The sequence below is a fragment of the Rutidosis leptorrhynchoides genome, chromosome 4 (genome assembly GCF_046630445.1).
Source record: "Rutidosis leptorrhynchoides isolate AG116_Rl617_1_P2 chromosome 4, CSIRO_AGI_Rlap_v1, whole genome shotgun sequence".
Classification (NCBI taxonomy): domain Eukaryota; kingdom Viridiplantae; phylum Streptophyta; class Magnoliopsida; order Asterales; family Asteraceae; genus Rutidosis; species Rutidosis leptorrhynchoides.
The window spans coordinates 370,745,538-370,766,384 of record NC_092336.1 but is presented as its reverse complement, the minus strand read 5'-3'; the positions used below and the strand labels follow the sequence as shown (position 1 = coordinate 370,766,384).

The 20,847-nt window shown below is 36.7% G+C and overlaps 1 non-coding gene across 1 annotated transcript; it reads right to left on the bottom strand.

Annotated features, from left to right (window-relative positions):
- Nucleotides 1-9,055: 9,055 nt before the first annotated feature.
- On the bottom strand, nt 9,056-9,162 carry LOC139845661 (small nucleolar RNA R71). The gene has a single exon (XR_011758426.1). It is a non-coding gene; the product is annotated as a small nucleolar RNA R71 (small nucleolar RNA).
- Between the last annotated feature and the right edge of the window lie 11,685 nt (nt 9,163-20,847).

Here is a 20,847-nt window from a genome sequence, read left to right as displayed (position 1 = left end):
AAGGTCACCTAACCACTTGTATGCTAAGTTTACATGTCTATACAAGTAGGACGACTTGATTTGGAAATCATGAACTTAGGGTCACCGAAGCATGATGAACAAATAGGCGTTGATGGGAAAATATGCCATGCAAAAGGATTGCATGATCCCATAACTTAGAAGTTGCAAAAGGATTGCAATTGTCATACAATGACTACCTAGCTAAATCAAATAACGGGATAAAGGTCACCTAACCGAAATTTGGTTTACCGTTGGATTCTAAAATTTAATAAAAAAAATCAATTGGTTTTAAAGGGTATTGATTGTTAAATTAAAATTGATACTTATACAACTTTGTTAAATTTTGTAGACGGCCGCCAATAACAACAACAACATTCCTAACGCACCTATAAACTTTAACAACCTATCGTTGAGGTCAATCCTCGAAAAGGAAAAACTCAACCATACGAACTTCATGGATTGGTTCCGCAATCTAAGAATTGTCCTCAAACTAGAGGACATGGCGTATGTGTTGGAAGACCCCATTCCCGATCAACCGGACGAGGATGATACGAAAGCCATGGCTTATTGGGAGAAATATTGCACCGATTCGTTGCAAGTTTCTTGCCTCATGCTTGGGACTATGATACCCGAACTCCAAAAGGATTTTGAGCATCATAGTGCATATGACATGATCACACAGTTGAAGGAGATGTTCCTACAACAAGCTCGTGTCGAGCGCTTTGAAACGGTCCGAGCGCTTCATGCATGTCGGATGGACGACACCCAATCCGTTTCATCTTATGTCCTTAAGATGAAAAGCCTTATTGATCGAGCAAACCTTCTAAATTGCAACGTGTCTAATGAATTAGCCACGGACCTTATCCTTAACTCATTGTCAAAGAGGTTTGACACATTCGTGTTAAACTATGACATGAATGGTTGGGATAAAAGCATTGGCGAATTACATGCCATGCTTAAGACGGCAGAAGCAAGCATGGGTAAAAGGGCTTCACCCGTGTTTACGATCAATGAAGGCGGGTCCAAATACCATAACACTTCTAAGCCAAAGGCGGCTAAGAGGAAAGGACCCGCCTACCAAGGCAAGGGCAAGGGAAAGGGGAAGGTGGTTACCCCAACCAACAACAACAAGAAGCAAAAGGTTGCCGGAAAGGCTAACCCCAAGGAAGATCCGTGCTTCGGTTGCGGTGAAATGGGTCACTGGAAACGCAACTGCCCGGTCTACCTCAAGGAGTTGAAGGAAAAGAGGGATGCAGGGCAAACCTCAGGTAATGTATATATGGTATACATTGAGCTTAGTATTACTTCTTCTAATACATGGGTATTAGACACAGGATGTGGAACTCATATTTGCAATACTTTGCAGGGGTTCAAAAGAAGTGATCAAGATGCGGGAACAACAAGTCTCTTCATGGGAAATGGAGCAAGGGTGCAAGTGAAAGCTCAAGGAGACTTTGTTTTAAAGCTACCAAGTGGTTTGGAGCTTGTTTTGAAAAATGTTTTGTATGCACCCGATTTATCTCGAAACATTATTTCTGTATCCCGTTTGAAACAATATGGTTTTAATCTTAATTTCATTAATGATGATATCCATGTTTCTTTAGATAATGTGTTCTATTTTAAGGCTTCGCCTTCGAATGGTATTTATGAATTGGTTCATGATGACACATCATACAATAACTCAATGTTCCATGCAAACACCAAGAAACTCAAAATGGATTTGAGTGATTCCTACTTATGGCATTGTCTCCTTGGTCACATAAACAAGAATCGAATGCATACACTTTAAAGGAATGGCCTTTTGAAATCAAATGAACTAGACTCGTTTGATGTATGTGAATCTTGTTTACAAGGCAAAATGACTAAAGCACCTTTCAAAGGGACCTATGAAAGGGCTAAGGACTTATTGGGATTAATACATTCGGATGTATGTGGACCCTTTAAGCCCATGACTAGGAATGGTGAAAGATACTTCGTCACTTTCATTGATGACTTCAGTCGTTTCGGATATGTCTACTTATTAAGACACAAGGACGAAACTTTTGAAGCATTCAAGGAATATCAAAGCGAAGTACAAAATCAACTCAATAAGACAATCAAGGTACTTCGTACCGATAGAGGATGTGAATACCTAAGCGATGCTTTCCAAGATCATCTTAAAGGTTGTGGGATTATCTCGCAACTTACTCCTCCTGGAACACCCCAACTTAATGGAGTTTCCGAAAGGAGGAACCGAACCCTAATGGATATGGTTCGATCTATGATGGCTAGAAGCTCGTTGCCTCTATCATTTTGGGGTTATTGTCTATGCTCCGCGGCTCGTATTCTAAATATGGCCCCAACTAAGAAAGTGGAATGAACTCCTCATGAGATGTGGTTTGGAAAACCTCCATCTCTATCATACTTAAAGGTATGGGGATGTGAAGCTTATCCTAAGCGTTACGTCCCTAATAAGTTGAATGCTCGATCCATGAAGTGTATCTTCATAGGATATCCCAAGGATGATATGGGATACTATTTCTATGATCCAACCGAGCAAAATGTATTTGTTGCTCGAAAGGCTGAATTCCTTGAAACTAAGTTCCTAATGGAAGGAAATAGTGAAAGGAAGATAGATCTTGAAGAGGTTCAAGATCAAGTATATGATACACAATTGGTTGACACTAGCACTCAACATGAAAGTGTTGAGAATGATCAAATGGATGATCAAAATACACAAGACATTCGCAGATCTGGTAGGATTAGTAATCCTCCTGAGAGATATGGGTTTCTCATGGACGGTTGCTATGTGGTTGATTTAGATGAACCAACAAACTACCAAGATGCTTTATCAAGGATTGATAAAGATAAATGGCAGGAAGCCATGAACGCTGAGATGCAATCCATGTATGACAACCAAGTTTGGGAACTTGTTGAACAACCTACTGGCTCAAGGCCAGTTGATTGTAAATGGCTTTTCAAAATGAAAACCGACATACATGGAAACTTGGATACATATAAAGCTAGACTTGTAGCAAAAGGTTTCACTCAAACTCAAGGGGTTGACTATGATGAAACTTTTTCGCCTGTGGCAATGCTAAAGTCTATTAGGATATTACTTGCCATTGCTGCTCATTATGATTATGAAATATGGCAAATGGATGTCAAGACCGCTTTCCTAAATGGGCATCTTGAGGAAGATGTCTATATGGTTCAACCTGAAGGTTTTGTTGATCCGAAATATCCTAAAAAGGTATGCAAGTTAAAGAAGTCAATCTACGGATTGAAACAAGCATCGAGAATGTGGAATCATCGTTTTAATGAGGAAGCCAAGAAATTTGGCTTCATCAAAAATGGTGATGAAGCTTGTGTATACAAGAAGGCTAGTGGGAGCACAATCATGTTCCTTGTACTATATGTGGATGATATATTGTTATTTGGAAATGATATTCTGGCAATGCAAGGTGTTAAAACTTGGCTAAGTAAATGCTTCTCCATTAAGGATCTTGAAGAAGCATAATACGTTTTGGGGATTGGGATCTACAGGGATAGATCCAAGAAACTGATAGGTTTGAATCAAAGTGCATACATTGAAAAGATCTTGAAAAGGTTCAAGATGGAGAACTCTAAGAAAGGTTTGGTACCTATTCAAAAGGGAACACTTCCCAGTTCATCTCAGTGCCCCACCACGAAAGATGAACGGGAGAGAATGAAGAAAGTCCCATATGCGTCTGCTATTGGGTCAATCATGTATGCAATGATATGCACGAGACCGGATGTGTCATGCGCTCTAAGCCTGACAAGTAGATACCAGAATAACCCAGGAAATAGTCATTGGATTGCGGTTAAAAGTATATTGAAATACCTTAGGAGGACTAAGGATATGTTTCTTATATACGGGTCTGGTGAGGAGGAACTCGCTGTAAAAGGTTACGTGGACGCGAGTTTCCAAACTAATCGTGATGATTCTCGATCACAATCCGGTTATGTCTTCACATTAAATGGAGGTGCGGTCTCTTGGAAGAGTTCAAAACAGGATGTTGTTGCATTATCCACTACAGAGTCGGAGTACATTGCCGCCTCATTGGCAGCTCAGGAAGCTGCATGGATGAAGAAATTCATCGACGACTTAGGAGTAGTCCCTTCCATTCAGGACCCTCTTGAGATCTTTTGTGACAACGAGGGTGCGATTGCTCAAATCAAGGAACCTCGTGCTCACCAAAAGACCCATCACATTGAGCGGAGATTCAACTACATAAGGGATGAAGTTGAAAAGGGAAAGATATGTATTCGCAAAGTTCACACAGATCTTAATATAGCGGATCCTCTCACGAAGCTCTTACATGGATCAAAACATGCAGGACATGTTGGTGCATTAGGGCTTCGATATTCTAGTGATTGGTCATGATCTGTTTTAAGTATTGTAATGGAACGAAATTGTTCAAACTCATTAATATAATTATGGTATTAATTTATTTTGAGTTATGTTCTTATTTTGCATATTTTATCCATGAATAAGTAATTATTCTAAATTCCGTAGTCGATCACATTTGTGGGAACAAGTGTGAGGTTTAGACTATTATGAACTTGGATTGGTGTACATTCACGGGATGAATGTAGGGCAAGGTTGCAACCAAGGTTCATAGATATTTCTGGGATACAAATATTGGAAGACCCGCCGTCAAGATTTACTAAATGGAGCCTTTGTGGTTGATCACATGTAATCTTGAGTAAAGGCGAATATCATTGTATCCTCTGACCTGAGATACATATTGGGTTCGGATATTTACCAAGTATTGTGCCTTGAATCTTTCCTTCGCTATTCTGCAACATGGTAGTTCATAAGGAAGAGCTCATGTATAATGCAAGGTATATATTTAGGACGTATGTAGTCAAGATGGAATTTGTCCCTCTTATTCGTTGAGAGTCAGATGTTTAAGGCCTGAAAAGTTAAATCTAGAAGAGAGTGATCACTCTGTATCTCTTGGATTTAACATGACATCTAGGATGAAAGGATATAATGAAAAGATTCACCTATTCATATTCGAGATGGGAACTCGAAAAGGATGATGTTATTGAATGGCACAAAGTCATAACATATTGGGGGTGATGGACGGTCGTTAGGTGGTATCCATCACTTGCATTAATTTCTTATGTTTCTCGTGCAAGTGGGAGATTGAAGGTTTTTCGTATGCCCGAGAGACATATTAAATTAATGTGGCTAATATGTTTTGATCCAAGTCGGGTCATACCCAATAACAAGCTTACCAACACATTATTCGTATTTGATCTTAACGATTGGATCATTGATCAAATACGCGACACTTGAATTTTAAGGAAAATCGTTTTCTGAAAGATTACTTGATGTGTATATATAAATTATGGAATAATTTATATAACAAGAGTTTAAATTATTTATGGGTTAAATAATTGATTTTGTTATGTTACATTTTATAAAGTTTGGTTTTATAAAATAAATGTACATAACATATATATATATATATATATATATATATATATATATATATATATATATATATATATATATATATATATATATATATATATATATATATATATATATATATATATATATATATATATATATATATATATATATATATATATATATATATATATATATATATATATGGAAGTATTATGTAGAGTTTTATAAAATGTATTTTTTTATAAAATTTATTTAATAATACTTGAAAGGGAAGTGGCATAGGGAATGAGATACACATGCTTTAGGCTTGGAATCTTTCACCCATACTTTCTCCATTCCATATGTAAGCATCTTGACTCTTGTAGGAACCAATACATGCAATTATACTAGAAAAAAACTGCACAAAAACACTCTCATTCAGCTGCTGTGAGCCGTGGGGTTTGGAGAGGGAGAAAAGGTTCTTCATTTGGTTTTTGCAAGCTCATTCAAGTGTCAAACAAAATCCTAACTAATAGCAAGGGTGTTGGTGCATAGTTTGGGGTATAACTACTTGAGGTTTCATTGTTTTGAAGCTCCATTCATCATCATCTTCATCATCATCTATCAACAAGCTATGAGAAGGTATAAACACTTTTCTTACTTGTAGTTTGTAAGTATGTTTCACAACTTGATCCTAATTGGGATTTAACTTTAATTGGTTAAAGATATACAAGTTCTAAAATGGTAATTAACATGCTTCCGCTTTGATTTGCATCTAAATATAGTTTAAGTGTTTTGAACTTGTTAAATCCCGACAGTATTATACCGTGTAATGGACCTGTTATTGACGATCCGTACATGATGGTTTTGTATGGGGCGTCACAATGCATACATATGCATATAATATATTTACACTCACCTTAACGCCTTGATGAATGCAATTTACTAAATCCTCAATCCGTCAATGGAATGTACCTATTCCATTTATCACACAAAAAAATAACACAATTAGGGTGGATTATCACCAACCTAAATCGACACCTAGTGCAATTATGACCCAATTGCACTCCCAAGCACAACCCATGCCCAAACTCACCATTAATCACTAACAACTAGTAAAAATGGTTCTAAAACACCCTTTGAAACCAATTCCAAGCACCAAGTACTTGCCTTCCCCAAAACAACCTTGATATCGCTCCACTTATATATGTTTTATTTCGCGATATCTACCTCAATTTGCTCGGTTTATGACAATCTTGGAGCCTATTTTATGTGCTATTGAGCTAAATGATAAATTAAGGGCTAAAGAGTGGATTTGGTGTAAAATTGACCAAATCTTGGGTAAAATTTGCTAAGGAAATGGAAAAGTGTAGAATCAGCATCAAAAGCGCCGCTCCTCAATCACGAGCGCCGCTCCTGTGAGCCAAAAGTGCTGCACCAACTGAAAAAGCGACGTTCTTATGCACATTTAAGCTCCAATTTCCTCCAGTGAGCAGAAGCGCCGTTCCTACAGTGAAAAGCGTCGCTCCTATTCAACCAAAAGCGTTGCTCCTAAACAAAAGCATCGCCCCTGTTTAGAGCTAAAATCGGCGTTCCTGATCAAAAGTGCTGCTCCTCATTAAAGCCAAAAGCGCCGCTCTTGTCCAAAAGCGGCGCTCCTGTCGCTGTTTCAGCCCAGATTTTCAGCACTATAAAATGAACGAGATTAGGTCATTTTTCATATGCATCTTTGGGAGCAGCTGCTTAAGGTCCGAATTTCACATACAAAATCCTAATTTCATCATCCATTAGTGTTTAAGGGTGGATTCAAGGAAGCTAGCTCAAGATTCATCATTGTTTAGCTTAGATCTTCATCTTCTTTACATTTTGGGTTGTAATCTTCACTTTACTTTTCAAATTTTGCATTGATTACTTGCAATAACTTGAAGATGATGATGATTTACATTGCTATGCTTATTATTAGTTTAATTTTAGCTATGATTGGCTAAATCTCTTGTGTTTGCTTATCTATGAATCTCTAATGCTAATGTTTGCCCCAAATCAATTGATTATTATTGTTTGAATGAATTACATGATCATTTGTTGTTGAGTTAGCTAAAGATCCATTGTTATGAGTTTGTTTTAGGCTTGACTTTGATTACATATGTTGTGTAGCTCTCTTAGTGATTTGAGAAGTGAATCAATATGTGCTTCAACACCTTGAGTGATCTAGACAACTAGCTTAGGAATTGCAAGTGATTGTATTCTTGATCTAGGTTGGTTTTCAATTGGCCTCTAGTCAACATAGTAATGCCGATTATCTTAAGTGATTTCGATAGTTGGGGGTTTTAAGTGATTTCAACCCAAGCTCAATCTCAATGACCAAATCATGCTTAACTCGATCTTAGGATATAAAGCTTATGTGAATTCATGGAGTATCATTTGATTTGAGGTTTAGTAGTAATGCTAAATATTTAATATTTCAACAACTAATGAGATAGCAATATAGGCAAAATGGGGCAAGCCAAGCATAGAGAGGATTATATAAGTGAACACGTCTTAGTTAATTTGTTTTAAGTTTTAATACTTCACTACTTGTTTCTTGTTACTAGTTTAATTGATAAATTTAGGTTTGTTTAATTGTGCAAGTTTTAGTTGTTAGTTGATATCAATCGAAACCCCCCAATCAAACAAACCCTAGGACAATTGATAGTTTCAAATATCCGACTTACACCGTGTCCCTTGGGACGAACTTGATAAGAATACTTACATTAAAGTACTATAACAATCGGGCTCTAAGTGCTCGTTAGTTGTGTGTGTTTATTTATAGTGTTTGAATCATGTATAAATTTAGAGGGTAAAAGATGTTTCTTTCCGCACGCACCAACACTTTCTTGGCGCCGCTGCCGGGGATGAGGTTCGCCTAGTTGGTTATTTGGTTTAAACTTTTAATTGTTCGATCCTTTCGTAGGGGTTTACCCTTACGGAAGTTACTTTTTGCATTTTATATTATTATTTTCGTTTGGAAAACTGCTTCTGTTTGTGTTGTGATTGAAGGATAGGTACCTTTGGTGTATGAAAATAAGGTCTCACAAGGATCAAGAGTTCACACATCAATTCTCCGATCCGGAAAGACACGTGCACGGGGTTTATAATCGTAGAGAAGAAAGGGTATTAAGAAATAATTTCGAAGCTTTGCCATTTTGTTTAGAAGAGATGGATCCAAACGGTAATCTGATTCACGATGAAGAGGGCAATCCTAATGGTCCTCCGGTTAATCAAGAATTATTGAATGATCCAAACGACACACCAATGTGGAACGCTAGATTGGTTGCACCAACAATGATTGCACCGACTATTACAAAACCACCAATTGAAGCGAATAATTGGAAGATCGAGGGTAACTTTCTCACGTTGATCAAGGATACATACTTTCATGGGTTGATAGATGAGAATCCGTTTGAACATATTCAACACTTTAATGAACTTTGTGATATTTACAAAACCAAAAACGTCACTGATGATGCTTTTAAGCTAAGGGCATTCCCCCTCACGCTTCAAGGAGATGCAAAAGCTTGGATGTAAAATTTACCATCCGATTCAATAAAGTCTTTTCAAGAATTAACAAACGAGTTTATCAATCATCTCTTTCCATGGTCAAAAGTAGAGCGGCTTAGAATGGAGATTAATGGGTTCACACATTGGGGTGATGAGAGTTTGTATGATGCATGGGTTCGATTCAAGAAGCTACTAAGAGCTTGCCCACCACATAGTTTCAAGAAGAAGGAGTATATCAACACATTCTATCGGGGTTGTAATACTTTTACGAAGCAATATCTTGATTCTTCATCCGGTGGGGTATTTATGTACAAATCACCAAATGCGGCCGAAATTATGCTGGAAGACATCTCGATCAACAAGTATGAATGGACACCTTCACCGCGAGATTTGATAAGGAAGAGTGTAGCACAAATTGAGAGTGATAATGGACAAGTGACGCTTGCAAGCTTGAACAATCAATTTCAAACATTTGGGAAAGAATTGAAGAAGATTCAACAAATGGTAGTTGTAATGCAAGTAGGTTGTCAACGATGCGAGGGTCCACATCTCATGAAGAATTGTCCTCAAATTACTCAATGCAATCATGTTGATCTAGATGATATTCCCATGAATTCGGATGCTCATGTGAACTACGTGAGTAATCAAAACTACCAACGGGGAGGAACATCTAACCAAAGCTACTACAATCCTAATAAAAAACAAGTATCGTTCAACAACCAAACCAATACACCACCCGGATTTACAAACCAAAACCGAAATCAAGGTTACAACAACTATAACCAAAACCGAAACAACAATTTCCAATACCAAAACCAACAACCAACCTTACAACAATCAAGCCAATTCAAATTATCAAAACAACCAAGATTATAGTCAATCACAAAATAACCAATGTTACAATCAACAACCTCAACAATACAATCAACAATCCCAACCTTCGAAGAGCTTAGAAGAAATCATGCAATGTTGGGATTTAACAAGTTCATATATCTTAAAACCTTTTGAGAATCATAATAAACGGAAGCGTGTAATTATCAAATTTCACTTGTTAATCTTTAAACCAATTTAAAGTTAAATCCCAATAGGATCAAGTTGTGAACATAAGCTTACAAACTAACAAGAAAGGAAGAGTTTATACCTCCTTAAAACAAGTTTAAGGGCTGTCCAAAATGCTTATAAGATGATGAAGATATGTGTAGAACTTCAAGTCTTTGATGCACTAACAACACCCTTTTGGTTAGCTAGACTTTAGAACCTTAACAACCTTGTTAACAAAGCTACAAACCCCTTTCTTTGCTCACTAATTTCTGGACAGCAGTAACCCAAAAGAATGATGATGAATGTAGTTTCAAAAGCATGAAACCTCAAGGAGAAATACCCCAAACTATGCACCAACACCTAGCCTTTGGTTAGGATTTGAATAACACTTAAAATCACTTGCAAAAAAAAGCTTGAAGGACTTGTTATGGGTCCTCAAACCCCACGGCCAGAATAGCTGCACCAATGCAGTTTTTTGTGTTCTTTTACTTGATCTCTTTGCATGTGTATTGTGGCATTTTACTAAGGAGCATGCTTATAGAGACTAGGGAAAGAATGTCCCATTCAATGAAGAATCTTGTGCATGCTCTTAATCTCCCAATGCCACTACCTTTTCAACACATATAATATACTTGTGGAATATAAAAAAAAACAGAATTTATAAAATCAGTTTTTATAAAACATGATTTTATAAAACACATTTTATAAACTTGTATATTATTTGTTATGTATATTTTGTAAAACCAATTTTACAAAATGTAACATAACTTAATAAATTATTTAACCTATAAATAATTAAATCCTTGTTATATAAGTTATTCCATAACATATATAAACATATCAAGTAATCTTTAAGAAAACCATCTTTCTTAAAGTTCAAGTGTCGCGTATTTGATCAATGAACCAATCATTAAAATCAAACACGAATAAGGTGTCGGTAAGTTTGTTATTGGGTATGACCCGACTTGGATCATAACACATTAGCCACATTAGTTTAATATGTCTCTCGGGCATACGAAATTCCTTCAATCTCCCACTTGCACGAGAAACATAAGAAATTAATGCAAGTGATGGATACAGCCTAACACACCGTCCATCACCCCTAATATGTTATGACTTTGTGCCATTCAATAACATCATCCCTTTCGAGTTCCTTACTCGAACTGATATACAGGTGAATCTTTCACTATATCCTTTCATCCTAGATGTCATGTTAAATCCAAGAGATACAGAGTGATCACTCTCTTTTAGATTTAACTTTATCAGGCCTTAGACATCTGACTCTCAACGAATAAGAGGGATAAATTCCATCTTGACTACATACGTCCTAGATACACACTTTTGTATTATACCTGAGCTCTTCCTTATGTACTACCATATTTCAGAATAGCGAAGGAAAGAATCAAGGCATAATACTTGGTGAATATCAGAACCCAATATGTATCTCAGGTCAGAGGATACGATGAAATTCGCCTTTACTCAAGATTACATGTGATCAACCACAAAGGCTCCATACAGTAAATCTTGAGGGCGGGTCTTCCAATATTTGTATCCCACAAATATCTATGAACCTTGGTAGCAACCCTGCCCACATTCAACCTATGAATGTTTACCAATCCAAGTTCATAATAGTCTAAACCTCACACTCATTCCCACAAATGTGATCGACTACGGAATTTAGAATAATAGCTTATTCATGGATAACCAATATTTGTATCCCACAAATATTTATGAACCTTGGTAGCAACCTTGCCCCACATTCAGTCCGTGAATGTATACCAATCCAAGTTCATAATAGTCTAAACCTCACACTTGTTCCCACAAATGTGATTGACTACGGAATTTAGAATAATTACTTATTCATGGATAAAATATGCAAAATAGGAACATAACTCAAAATAAATTAAACCATAATTATATTAATGAGTTTGAACCACTTCGTTCCATTACAATACTTAAATAGATCATGACCAATCACTAGAATATCGAAGCCCTAATGCATAAACATGTCCTTCATGTTTTGCTCCATATAAGAGTTTCGTGAGTGGATCCGCTATGTTATGATCTGTGTGAACTTTGCGAATACATATCTTTCCCTTTTCAACTTCATCCCTGATGTAGTTGAATCTCCGCTCAATGTGACGAGTCTTTTGATGAGCACGAGGTTCCTTGATTTGATCAATCGCACCCTCGTTGTCACAAAAGATCTCAAGAGGGTCCTGAATGGAAGGGACCACTCCTAAGTCGTCGATGAATTTCTTCATCCATGCAGCTTCCTGAGCTGCCAGTGAGGCGGCAATGTACTCCGACTCTGTAGTGGATAACGCAACAACCTCCTGTTTCGAACTCTTCCAAGAGACCGCACCACCATTTAACATGAAGACATAACCGGATTGTGATCGAGAGTCATCTCGATCAGTTTGGAAACTCGCGTCCACGTAACCTTTTACGGCGAGTTCCTCCTCACCAGACTCATATATTAGAAACATATCCTTAGTTCTCCTAAGGTATTTCAATATACTTTTAACAGCAATCCAATGACTATTTCCTGGGTTATTCTGGTATCTACTTGTCAAGCTTAGAGCGCATGACACATCCGGTCTAGTACATATCATCGCATACATGATAGACCCAATAGCAGATGCGTATGGGACTTTCTTCATTCTCTCTTGTTCATCTTTTGTGGTGGGGCACTGAGATGAACTGAGAAGTGTTCCTCTTTGAATAGGTACCAAACCTTTCTTAGAGTTCTCCATCTTGAACCTTTTCAAGACCTTTTCAATGTATGCACTTTGATTCAAACCTATCAATTTCTTGGATCTATCCCTGTAGATTCCAATCCCCAAAATGTATTTTGCTTCTCCAATATCCTTAATGGAGAAGCAACTACTTAGCCAAGTCTTAACTCCTTGCATTTGTGGAATATCATTTCCAAATAATAATATATCATCCACATATAGTACAAGGAACATGACAGTGCTCCCACTAGCTTTCTTATATACACAAGCTTCATCACCATTTTTAATGAAGCCAAATTTCTCGGCTTCCTCATTAAAACGATGATTCCACATTCTAGATGCTTGTTTCAATCCGTAGATTGACTTCTTTAACTTGCATACTTTCTTAGGATATTTCGGATCGACAAAACCTTCGGGCTGAACCATATAGACATCTTCCTCAAGATATCCATTTAGGAAAGCAGTTTTGACATCCATTTGCCATATTTCGTAATCATAATGAGCAGCAATGGCAAATAATATCCTGATAGACTTCAGCATTGCCACAGGCGAAAAAGTTTCATCATAATCAACCCCTTGAGTTTGAGTGAAACCTTTTGCAACAAGTCTAGCTTTATATGTATCCAAGTTTCCATGTATGTCGGTTTTCATTTTGAAAAGCCATTTGCAATCAACTAGCTTAGAGCTAGGAGGTTGCTCAACAAGTTCCCACACTTGGTTTTCATACATGGATTGCATCTCGGCGTTCATGGCTTCCTGCCATTTATCTTTATCAATCCTTGATAAAGCATCTTGGTAGTTTGTTGGTTCATCCAAATCAACCGTATAGCAACCATCTATGAGAAACCCATATCTCTCAGGAGGATTGCTAATCCTACCAGATCTACGAATGTTTTGTGTATTTTGATCATCCATTTGATCACTCTCAACATTTTCATGTTGAGTGCTAGTGTCAACCAATTGTGTATCATCTACTTGATCTTGAACCTCTTCAAGATCTATCTTCCTTTCACTATTTCCTTCCATTAGGAACTTAGTTTCAAGGAATTCCGCCTTCCGAGCAACAAATACATTTTGCTTGGATGGATCATAGAAATAGTATCCCATATCGTCCTTGGGATATCCTATGAAGATACATTTCGTGGATCGAGCATTCAACTTATTAGGGACGTAACGCTTAGGATAAGCTTCACATCCCCATACCTTTAAGTATGATAGAGATGGAGGTTTACCAAACCACATCTCGTGAGGAGTTCGTTCCACTTTCTTGGTTGGGGCCATATTTAGAATACGAGCCGCAGAGCATAGACAATAACCCCAAAATGATAGAGGTAACGAGCTTCTTGCCATCATAGATCGAACCATATCCATTAGGGTTCGGTTCCTCCTTTCGGAAACTCCATTAAGTTGGGGTGTTCCGGGTGGAGTAAGTTGTGAGATAATCCCACAACTCCTAAGATGATCTTGGAAGGCATCGCTTAGGTATTCACCTCCTCTATCTGTACGAAGTACCTTGATTGTCTTATTGAGTTGATTTTGTACTTCATTTTGATATTCTTTGAATGCTTCAAAAGTTTCATCCTCGTGTCTTAATAAGTAGACATATCCGAAACGACTGAAGTCATCAATGAAAGTAACGAAGTATCTTTCACCATTCCTAGTCATGGGCTTAAAAGGTCCACATACATCCGAATGTATTAATCCTAATAAGTCTTTAGCCCTTTCATAGGTCCCTTTGAAAGGTGCTTTAGTCATTTTGCCTTGTAAACAAGATTCACATACATCAAACGAATCCAGCTCACTTGATTTCAAAAGGCCATTCTTTTGAAGTGTATGCATTCGATTCTTGTTTATGTGACCAAGGCGACTATGCCATAAGTAGGAATCATTCAAATCCATTTTGAGTTTCTTGGTGCTTGCTTGGTATATAGAGCTATCGAATGATGTGTTATCATGAACCAATTCATAAATGCCATTCAAAGGCGAGGCCTTAAAATAGAATACATCATTCAAAGAAACATGGATATCATCATTAATGAAATTAAGATTAAAACCACATTGTCTTAGACGGGAAACAGAAATAATGTTTCGTGTTAAATCAGGTGCGTACAAAACATTTTTCAATATAAGCTCCAAACCACTTGGTAGCTTTAAAACAAAGTCTCCTTGAGCTTTTACGTGCACCTTTGCACCATTTCCCATGTAGAGACTTGTTGTTCCCGCATTAAGTTTACTTCTTATGAACCCTTGCAATGAATTGCAAATATGAGTTCCACATCCTGTGTCTAATACCCATGTATTAGAAGAAGTAATACTAAGCTCAACGTATATCATGTATACATTACCTGAGGTTTGCCCTGCATCCCTCTTTGCATTCAACTCCTTTAGGTAGACCGGGCAGTTGCGTTTCCAGTGACCTATCACACCGCAACCAAAGCACGGATCTTCCTTGGGGTTTGCATGTCTGGCAACCTTTTGCCATTTAGTGTTTATGGTTGGGGTAACCATCTTCCCTTTTCCTTTGCCCTTGTAGGTGGGTCCTTTCTTCTTAGCCACCTTTAGCTTAGAAGAGGATTCATCCTTGGATCCACCTTCTTTGATCATGAGCATGGGTGAAGCCTTTTTACCCATGCTTGATTCATCCGTCCTTAGCATGATATGTAATTCGTCAATGCTCTTATCCCAATCATTCATGCTGTAATTCAACACGCATGTGTCAAACCCTTTTGACAAAGAGTTGAGGATAAGGTCCGTGGTTAATTCATTAGACACGGGACTGTTGAGACGGTGCAATCGATCAATGAGGCTTTTCATCTTTAGTGCATTAGATGAAACGGATTGGGAGTTATTTTCCCTTTTGAGGATGGACCTCAATGATAGGTTATTAAAGTTGATAGGTGCGTTTAGAATGTAGTTGTTATTGGCGGCCATCTACAAAATTTAACAAAGTTCGTTTAAGTATTAATTTAATTTAACATTCAATACCCTTTAAATCCAATTGAATTATTAAATTCTAGAATCCAACGGTAAACTAAATTTCGGTTAGGTGACCTTTATCCCGCAATTTGATTTAGTTAGGTAGTCAATAAATGACAATTGCAATCCATTTGCAACTTCTAGAGTATGGGATCATGCAATCCTTTTGCATGGCATATTTATCCCATCAACGTCTATTTGTTCTTCATGCTTCGGTGACCCTAAGTTCATGATTCCCAAATCAAGTCGTCCTACTTGTGCAAACATGTAAAATTAACATACAAGTGGTTAGGTGACCTTTATCCCACAAGCATGCGAATTTTACCTTAAGCATATTAGTTAGTTCATAATGGTTAGGTGACCTTTATCCCATTATGAGTTCCCTACTATGTTCAAGTGTTCTCACAAAAGGATGGCGTTAAACTTGTTTACCTTGTTTTAGTTAAGGGATTTTAAGTTTTCATTAATTCTAGTTTGAGAAAACTTTTATGCCATACACTAACATGCATTTAGTGTATGGTTCTTATGAAAATCCATTTTCATGTCTATAAACCATTTTATATATATGATCCTAATCATGATCTTAATAACCGTTTATTAATGTCCTTTTAGCCATTTTTAATTTAACCAATTAAATTGTCGTTTTGCATGTCGTTAACTTGTGTGATTAACTTGTAGCATACAAACATACAATCCACAATCATACAATACACAACCATGCATGCAAAACAAATATGTTCACAATCAAGCCATTTTGGTAGACATTTGTTTAGCCGAAAACAAATGCCACCAGATAAGGGGTAATTACACAAAGTAGGAGATTTCAAATCTCCCACTTAACCTTGCATCCAAATGCTTCTTCATGTGTTCTTCAAGTCTTCATCATTCTTCATCATTTTACAAAATATATCCTAATACATTTTGTCTAAAAAATGAAATTACAACCTAATCTATTTTACATACCAAATATAAAATAAATTACATAACCAAATGAATTATTACATGCCAACTGAATAAATATTATTACAAACCAATTGAATAAATATCAATCAACCATGCATGCAACCAAACACAAGGTCAAGGCTTAGATTGTGAACATCATCAACATAAGTGATAGGCAATATAGAATCACAAGTGATTGGAAACACAGAATCACAAGTGATCTGCAACACAGAATCACAAGTGATTGGCAATACAGAATCACAAGTGATCGGCAACACAGAATCACAAGTGATTGGCAGTACAGAATCACAAGTGATTGGCAGTACAGAATCACAAGTGATTGGTAGTACAGAATGCAGAATCACAAGTGATTTTGGCCAAAATGACAACCACCCAAAACCGAAAATTTTACATTCTACTTCATGCATGTTCATAGAATGCAAAATTATAGTGGGTTTAATAACCATCTCGAAGCATATTTCAACAACTTCGGCTCTAGATACCATTGTTGGGATTTAACAAGTTCATATATCTTAAAACCTTTTGAGAATCATAATAAACGGAAGCGTGTAATTATCAAATTTCACTTGTTAATCTTTAAACCAATTTAAAGTTAATCCCAATAGGATCAAGTTGTGAACATAAGCTTACAAACTAACAAGAAAGGAAGAGTTTATACCTCCTTAAAACAAGTTTAAGGGCTGTCCAAAATGCTTATAAGATGATGAAGATATGTGTAGAACTTCAAGTCTTTGATGCACTAACAACACCCTTTTGGTTAGCTAGACTTTAGAACCTTAACAACCTTGTTAACAAAGCTACAAACCCCTTTCTTTGCTCACTAATTTCTGGACAGCAGTAACCCAAAAGAATGATGATGAATGTAGTTTCAAAAGCATGAAACCTCAAGGAGAAATACCCCAAACTATGCACCAACACCTAGCCTTTGGTTAGGATTTGAATAACACTTAAAATCACTTGCAAAAAAAAGCTTGAAGGACTTGTTATGGGTCCTCAAACCCCACGGCCAGAATAGCTGCACCAATGCAGTTTTTTGTGTTCTTTTACTTGATCTCTTTGCATGTGTATTGTGGCATTTTACTAAGGAGCATGCTTATAGAGACTAGGGAAAGAATGTCCCATTCAATGAAGAATCTTGTGCATGCTCTTAATCTCCCAATGCCACTACCTTTTCAACACATATAATATACTTGTGGAATATAAAAAAAAACTGAATTTATAAAATCAGTTTTTATAAAACATGATTTTATAAAACACATTTTATAAACTTGTATATTATTTGTTATGTATATTTTGTAAAACCAATTTTACAAAATGTAACATAACTTAATAAATTATTTAACCTATAAATAATTAAATCCTTGTTATATAAGTTATTCCATAACATATATAAACATATCAAGTAATCTTTAAGAAAACCATCTTTCTTAAAGTTCAAGTGTCGCGTATTTGATCAATGAACCAATCGTTAAAATCAAACACGAATAAGGTGTCGGTAAGTTTGTTATTGGGTATGACCCGACTTGGATCATAACACATTAGCCACATTAGTTTAATATGTCTCTCGGGCATACGAAATTCCTTCATGCAAAACTACATCAAGAAGGTAGAATCAACCGAAGCTTTTCTAATGAAAGAGAATGAGCTCTTAAAGCAACAACTCCGAAACCAACAAGCCTCATTTCAAAACCTTGAGAGCACCGCTGGAAGAATTTCAAATCAAGTTTCCGAAAGACCAAAAGGAACTGTACCTTCAAACACTCAAGTTAACCCGAATAATTACAACAATAACCGAAATAACCAACAAAACCACCAAAATAACACGAGAGTTATTCCTATCGAGAGCAAAACTACCAATCTAACCCAAAATCAAGCGAGTTCATCAAATCCTACCAATACTTATTCTCAAGTTAACTAGATTGAATCAACCGAAGAGGATCAATCCAAATATCCTCAAGCTTTCAAGTTCGAAATTGAAGGAGACAAGCTTGATTTTGATGAAGCATTAGAAATTGATACTATCGACTATGGGGTATTCAAGTTTTCGGAAGATTTGGACGAGGCAACATTCATTCCCTACCAAGTTAAAAGTGTAATGTCTATGGAGGCTACCGAGTCGACATGTAAGGAGTTAAAGGGTGATTTTGAGCAATTTCAATTAGGAAAGGTTGATAAAGAGCAAAAGGTCGAAACTTTATCGAATACAAAGGCGCAAAAGAATGAGGTCGAGGTTCTTGCTACATCAACTAAGGAGAAAAATGAAATACCGGACTCATATCCTCAATCATTACCTCCTACACATCTAAATGATGTGGATTGTAAGTCAACCTTACCCGACAACGAAAATATTTATGTTAAACTCCATATATATATATATATATATATATATATATATATATATATATATATATATATATATATATATCTTGGCGGAGGTGCTTGAGAATATGCCCAACTATGGGAAATTTTTGAAGACACTCATGGCCAAAAAGGGAGATGTTGAGCAAGCATCCACCGCTTTCTTGAAAAAGGAGTGTGATGGAATTTTAAAGAAATGTAACTTACCATCAAAAATGTTTGATCCCGGACCTTTCCTTATCCCATGCAATGTAAACGGTTTGGAGATGCTCACATCTTTAACCGATTTAGGGGCAAGTATTAACTTCATGCCCTACTCCGTTTACAAAAGGCTGGGCCCAGGTGATCTTTCACCTACTACAATGGGAGTTAAATTAACTGATCAATCAATTAACTCTAGTATGGGGATCACCGAAGAATTAATTGTTAAGGTGGTGGACATGGAATTTCCCATTGACTTTGTTATTGTTGATATAAAGGAAGATTCGGTTGTGCCCCTTATTTTGGAAAGGCCATTCTTGGCAACCGCGGGCTCTTTCTTTGACTTTAGAACCGGGAAATTGACTGTTCGGGATAAAGGGAAATGCATGAGCATAAAAATCAAACGTGTTAAAACACCATCAATGCCATTGACCACACCACAAGTGGTTGCTAGTGTGCAATGCATCACAAGCATAAGGAAAGTTGGTTCACCAATTAAAGGTAGTGGGGGATTAACCAAGGGAATTCAAGGTAAAGCCAAAAATCAAAATGACGTTGTTGACAAGTCTATACGAAAGTTATTTGGGCGGGTGCATCGGGTTTCATCTAAAAAGGATGAACACTTGAGAAAACACCTAGTGTCAAACTTGTCAAAACATGAGAAAGTCAAACTTAAGGAGTTAATCAATGAAACTAAGGTAATGAATGATTGGTTAATGTCAATGTTAAGTAGTGGCGGTAATGGAAATATTTCCCTTAGCTCAAAGGGAAAGGAAGTTTACCACCTCGGGATTAGTTGAAATCTCAAGAGGATGGGAGTCGGGTAATAGACTCGTTAAAAACTTTCCACAATTGTGTATATAATTTCTTTTAATTTCATTCCGTTTAGAATTGTATGATATTCCTTTTCTTAGTTGCATATTTATGTTTTTGCATTACATGCATATGGGTAAAACCGAAAACTATCAAAAATAGTTTGTGAATGGGTCAAAATGGACTTAAAACTGGAAAAACTGCAATCAGGTACAAAAGCGGTGCTTTTGTCCTAGGAGCGGCGCTTTTCTTTTTCAAGAGCAACGCTTCTGCTACAAAAGCGACGCTTTAACCAGTGATTTTGGACCAAAAATGGACAGTAGCCAAGAACGGCGCTTTTGTGTTCAAAAGTGGCGCTTTTAGTTCGCCTAGAGCGATGCTTTTCTTTCAAAAGTGACGCTTCTGTTTTGTCAGGAGCGACGCTCCTGTTTGAAAAGCGGCGCTTTTGCATCTGCTACTTAAGAAATCTGCACGACCAAAACTTCATTTTTTCACACCTAACTTCAATTTTCTCTCTAATAGCGGCGCTACTCTAACCTTAATCAACCTAAATCGACCCAAGGCTTCAAATTTCATCAATTTTCTTGCAAATCTTCATCACCTAACATGGGAAAAGTAAGAATCTATCATTTTAATTCACTCTTTAACATGATTTGGTTGATTTTTTACCATTTTTCTCTTTATAATTCGTAGATTATGCTTGATTTATGATGTTAATGGTCAAATTGTTGATGAATCTAGACTACATTGATGTTTATTAACATAATTAGCATGCTTAGTTACATCGATTTCAACTTTGAAATTCTAGGGTTC